Source organism: Gopherus flavomarginatus, chromosome 2 (assembly GCF_025201925.1).
Source record: "Gopherus flavomarginatus isolate rGopFla2 chromosome 2, rGopFla2.mat.asm, whole genome shotgun sequence".
Taxonomy (NCBI): domain Eukaryota; kingdom Metazoa; phylum Chordata; order Testudines; family Testudinidae; genus Gopherus; species Gopherus flavomarginatus.
This window is the reverse complement of record NC_066618.1, coordinates 159,403,408-159,409,488: the sequence shown is the minus strand read 5'-3', so window position 1 is coordinate 159,409,488 and position 6,081 is coordinate 159,403,408.

Genomic DNA, 6,081 nt, shown 5'->3' with positions numbered 1-6,081 from the left:
CGACCTGAGCTCTCTTTCCAGCTCAGTCATTAACCTGGGGCAAGCCCTATGTGCCTCTACTTCCCCTCCCACCCCTGGTCTATTTAGATTGTACGTTCTTTGGGCTAGCAGCTCTCTCTCACTGTGTGTTCAAAGAGTACCTAGCACAACAGATCACTGATCTCAGTTGGGTGCTCTGGTAACACAAATAATAGTAACTGGCAGGGCATTGAGGGAAGCTGCACTGCAAATGCCTATTTGATGGATAATCAAGACCTTCACTCCTCCAGGCTGTCAATCATTCCTCAATGCCGAATTCACTTTAAACAAGAAACATACGGGCTGCCAGTCACTTTATTTTTCCCCAGAGTTCCCGGAATAGCTCTGGAAACCGTCAACCCAAACGTCCGTCAACTTGACGAGCGTCTATGTTCAGCAAAGTTTTCGGCAGTTTTCATACAGAGATTCCCTATTGGGTGAGCAAAACCAACTATGTATATTTATACTTGCTGGCAAATGTGACAGCAGTGATAGTGTTAGCGGAGAAGTGGCTAGTGTCACGTTGGACTATTTCCAGGATCCTCTGAAAGAAGAACAATTTTATCCCCTCCTCTGAATGGAAGCTAAAATGGGTATGTGTGTGAAGCATAGTGTTCTGTCATCACAGATGGACTTTGCAGAGGGTGACAGAATCGCAAATACACCATGTTAGCATACGGTGACTATGACTGAAAGGGAGGTTCCTCAAATTGATTCTTCTAACAGTGTTCCATGAATCATAGATTAAGGTTGGAAGAGACCTCAGGAGGTCATCTAGTCCAACTCCTTGCTCAAAGCAGGGCCAACACCAACTAAATCATCCCAGCCAGGGCTTTGTCAAGCTGGACCCTAAAAACCTCTAAGGATGGAGATTCCACCACCTCCCTAGGTAACCTATTCCAGTGCTTTATCACCCTCCTAGTGAAATAGTGTTTCCTAATATCCAACCTAAACCTCCCCCACTGTAACTTTAGACCATTGCTCCTTGTTCTGTCATCTACCACCACTGAGAACAGCCGAGCTCCATCCTCTTTGAAACGCCACTTCAGGTAGTTGAAGGCTGCTATCAAATCTCCCCTCACTCGTCTCTTCTGCAGACTAAACAAGCCCAGTTCCCTCAGCCTCTCCCTCTCCATGAGAGGTGTTTAAACCAGGCCAAGCAGACTAGTAACTATTTAGTTACACTGTTCTGCAGAGAATCTAAGTTCAGCTTCTGAGCTCAATATCTCGACAAGCAAGACTGGCAGGGAGTAGCAGCTCTGGTGGAGAGAGACCCCCCCCCCACCATCTGTTTCTAATGACCTCCTGCCATTCCGGATTTTGGGTTTTTATCCCAAGGTCCTCTTCTAGTTTACTCTTGGGATATAGTGCATTGAGAGACTGGACTATGAGCGATCATGTCCAACAGTAAAATAGACAGTGTTTATTTGGGAGGCAATTCTCAGTACCTCGACAAGTCTGAAGAGGAACTTTTGGGGTTAAACTCTTAATCATTCTGCCCTTTGACTTTCACATGTAGGAGCATTCTGAGCCAGAGATGACCCTGGCTGCCTGTCTGTTTTTATACCACCTGAACATGGTGCCATCTTTTGAATAACATCTCAGGCTTTTAATATAATATTATTTTAGGATTACTCTGAAATTATTGTCCCATTTGCTTCAGCCTATTTATAGCTGTACAATAATCCCCTGTTTTACAGCATATAAAAATATACACTTCTGAAAAAGCAACAGTGGAAACTGTGCAGTCCAGAAGACGTGAGGAGATGAGTGACAAAAACAACAGTTTGTCCATCTGATGTTATTGGTCAGTAACTTGATGTCACGTAGGCTTTGACTGTGCGTCCAGCTTCTGAAGATTTCAAGCTCTAGCCAGTAATGTTCATGTTAAGAAACTCTCTGATGGGCATTTTTCAAATGTTTTAGAGTTCAGGTTTGGTATCCAAAATATTTGAACCCCATGAGATTGCAAAATTTGGCTGGGAACTTCACAAGATCAGGGCTTTCTTGTAAGATTTCTATCTCTTCTGCTTCTCGTCTTGGCTTGAAATACCATGAGAATAAACGTTTTCATGGTGTATTTCAGCACTTGCTGGTTTCAAATCCTGGACTTTATTTCAAAATCTCTGAAAAGGTTCAGTTTAGTTCTAAAGGGTGGTTTAACGACTGATGGGCTAGTGTCACAAATTTGGGGTCCAGGCCTATATACCATTTGAGAGTTGGGGTTCAGATCCAGGGTTTTGATCTGATCCCATCTCTAATTTAAACTATTTAAGACATTCTCCAGTTTTCTTATAAAACCTTCATATAGGAGAACTGAACAAATGGCTGTGTTTAATTAGTCCAATCAGCTAAACTCGTTGCCTCACTCCCTCAGTACAAAGAAAGTTATGAAGTGTCATTTACTGACCTGCAGAATACAGTGACCCCTTTGATGAATTGGAAAAACCTCAGCACTGCCCTTCTTATAATTTAATTTAGCTCTCATGCTGGACAGCTCAAGTGTACTGTCAACCTCTATTTATAGGTATCATCTTTATAGGTGGAAACAGAGATGAATTGATGTCAGCAAGATTAGCAATTATACCACTACTAAATAGTATGCTTGAAGGGCTAAACAACAGCAGTAATTATGTCACAGACTCTAGTTCACACTTTCCCAAAACAAGTCATATTCTCAGAGAGTATCCCAATTATGCTATAACATACAGGATAGTGTGTATTTGTACCACTATCCTCTGTTGGAGAGAATGTGAAGCTTGCTTGGTTGGGGTCAACAGGGCGCCCACATGGGCTGGTCCTCAGAGGGTATGAGCCCTAACGCTGCTAGGTTAACAGAATTTCTACCTAAACTCAGCTTGTAATATGAGGCATGTCCGTAATCTGCAGCAACATTCTATCGCCATTGGCAGGCAGACAGCCCCCTGGGAGAGTTAGAGGGGTGCCCAAAACATTTTGTGACAGTGACCAGTCTAAAGGACTACCGCTCAGAGGCCCAAAGGTTGAAAAGCAATGGTATTGGGTGGCGCAAATTAGAGGCAAGAAAGGGAATCACGGCAGCAGCCTAATGAAGATCCCTTTAAGCTTCACTGGGTGCATGGTTGGCTGTTTGGTCATTTACCTGGGGAACTTGGGCTCTCCATTATGATCAGTGATCCTAGTAATGAGGGCGGCCATTAACCACTTGATCCTGCAGCCCTTAATCCCAGTAAAATTAACAGGGCTAATCAAGTGAGTAATGAATACATTACAGGAAATGTTCACGGATTAGCCCTTTTCTTGTTTTACTCTATTCTTTTTTTTTTTTTTTTTTTTAAATTTGACTTCCATCCAGAGGTGACTTGACTATTTGTATGCCATCTGTAACATCTCAGGTTTGGAATATGAGATTGTTTTAGGAAATCTTTTGGATGGTTCCCCTGATCCTACAGGGATTCGGACCACATGCTACTACAAATTGCTTCTCCCCTGCTTATGTCACAGACCTGTACACAACTCATGTTCCCAACATATCATACAGCGGGAACAAGCACATTGCTAAACCTATGTTTTGCCTCTTGCCTAGCTGCTTAAGAAAATCTGCAAACTGTTATAAGATGAGGAGCAAAGTAGAATCTATGCTCCTAGGGATCACCCCTGGTAGGTCAACTGTCACCTTGCAAATTTGCTGTGAACACACTGTATTCTTTCACCACCTGTAAACTCACACAAAACACTTATTTGACGCAATGGCAGTTGTGAGGAAAATGACAGGCACTCGCAGAGCGCCCAAAGTGCTCTTGATTGTTATAGAGGAAAGAAAATGCCAGCTTCTCAAGATGGTTCATGCCTCTCCGCTTTTGTGAAATATTTGAAACACACCGGCATTATCTGAACTGATACCAGCAATTTGATCTGCAAACAAGCACATTCCCTTTCTCTCCCCTTCCCCCCCCCCCCCTTCCTTTTACAGGTTTCACTTTGATCCCTTTGAGATCGGGAGCAAGGATCTTACCTCAATGGGATTGGGCACTTCGTATTGTGTTAACTGTGAGTTCAGTAATCTTAAACAGCGATATTAATGCATTCAGATTAGAGCAGAGTAAAAATTTAAGTTGGACAATTTTGCCTCTGTTTGTGAACTGTCTGCAAATTTTCTTGAATTCATCATTCAGAATGACTTCATTTGGGCAAATAATTCATGGCTTCTAGATTGTTTGTGAGCAAGTTTGTTGTGAGGACAGTTGGAATCTGATCTCTGATGGTTGGACACTAAAGGCCAGATTTAGGTGCCTAAATATGCAGATGGGCCCCTACTAGATTTTACAGAAGTGCCTGACCTGATTAAGTGCCTAAAGTCAATGGGAGTTAAGCATCTAACTCACTTAGGCATTTTAGTAACTCCCACTAGGTGTCAACCTGCATCTTTTGGTGCCTAAATACCTTTGTGAACTTGCCCCCAAGGTGTGATGATGGTTTGATTGGGAGTTTATTGAACAGAAAATGCTATTCCTGTTTAGCTCTTTTTTCTGCTTGTTTACTTTGGGCTCAATTCTCATTTACACTAGCACTGCTTTATACCACTCTGCCTGTGTAAAGGAGCCTCAGTGTGGGTGCAAATTACATTTACACTCACCTCAAGGTGAAGTGACCCTGTAAATTCTAGTTTTGCGAAGTCTCCAAGACAATTTGTAAGGACCCGACGGTGACGCGTGGGTTCTCAGAAGCTAACAAGTGTCTTAGGGATGCATAAATGAAAGACATGGGGGGAGATCAAACCCTGCCAAATGTAGGAGTTATTATTGAATGAGAGATGAATGAATAATGATTGCTCGTCAATATTATTCGGTGCCTTTTCAAAGCCCTGCCCTGCAAAATTCCGTATGTCCTCTCGATGTTCTGGACACCTATAATTCCCATTCAAATCAATAGGCATTCAGTGCCTCACAAAAGTAATGGACTCTTCCATACTGGGAAAGATGTCAGTGCTTCATGCCAAGGAAGCTGCATTATTACTTGGCAGGCCCAGTGGGTAATTATATTATGAGCTGCTTATTTCTGATATTGTGCAAATAATTCCTCCCACCGTTTCTTTCAAATCCTAAATTGCTTATTTGTTTGAATAGCTAGTGGAAAATATAACAGGCTCCCAAATGCTTTTTTCACTCACATCTACAAGGGAGGGCCCATTCTCACTGGGGTAAATCCTTAACTCATTTGTGCATGTAACTCCCATTGATCTGAATAGGAATGAACAGCCTGGCGTTCAGAACCGTGTGAGAGCCTCAGTACGTTGAGGAGAAGGCATCAAAAGAGAATGCAGTACAAATACGCAGCAGAGCAGCCTGACATCTGTGACTCTTGTGCTACATCATAGGAAGATTTTGTGGCTCTGGCAAGTAGCTGGAGCAAGAAGTGTTGAACTTTTAAATGCCTCCACCCCCGGACCTTATAGAAACTGGAAAATATGACTGAGTACAAAGGTCTCCTGGAAATCCCATGATACACACATCTTGTCTGGTTTCGAGTTTTGTTTTAAAAGCATTAAGGCTCAGAAACATTTTGAATGAGTCTGGGATGACCAGTGTGTTTAAAAAAGAAAAGAACTTTGTGGCAAGTTTCTGAAATGAGGTGAAATTCACCCCCTTTCATCAAATGTTTCCTTGAGATGGAATTTACTAGACTCCAGAACACAAAATGGAAGGGAATATCCTCACCAAATCCTGAAAGCTGAACCCACTGAACTTTTAGACAGCTTTGGGGTCAGGGGACTTCTGCAAGTCACAGAGAGTCAGATCCCCAGCTGGTGTAGATCAACGTAGTTCCATTGGCACTGAAGTCAACAGAACTACACTGATCTGCACCAACTTTGGATCTGACCCAATGTGTTGTCAACTCCCTATTTGCATCAGCAGGAATCTAGGGTGCTCACTGCCTCTAAGGACTGGACCGTAACTGAGCAGTGGAGGTGACTGGAAGTTGACAAGTCTTCATGTTAGAACTCCATTAACTGAGATCATTCAGAGATACATAACATTCCAATGAATGCTTTTTCCCCCCTTTCCCTTAACTTCTGTTGCTGTT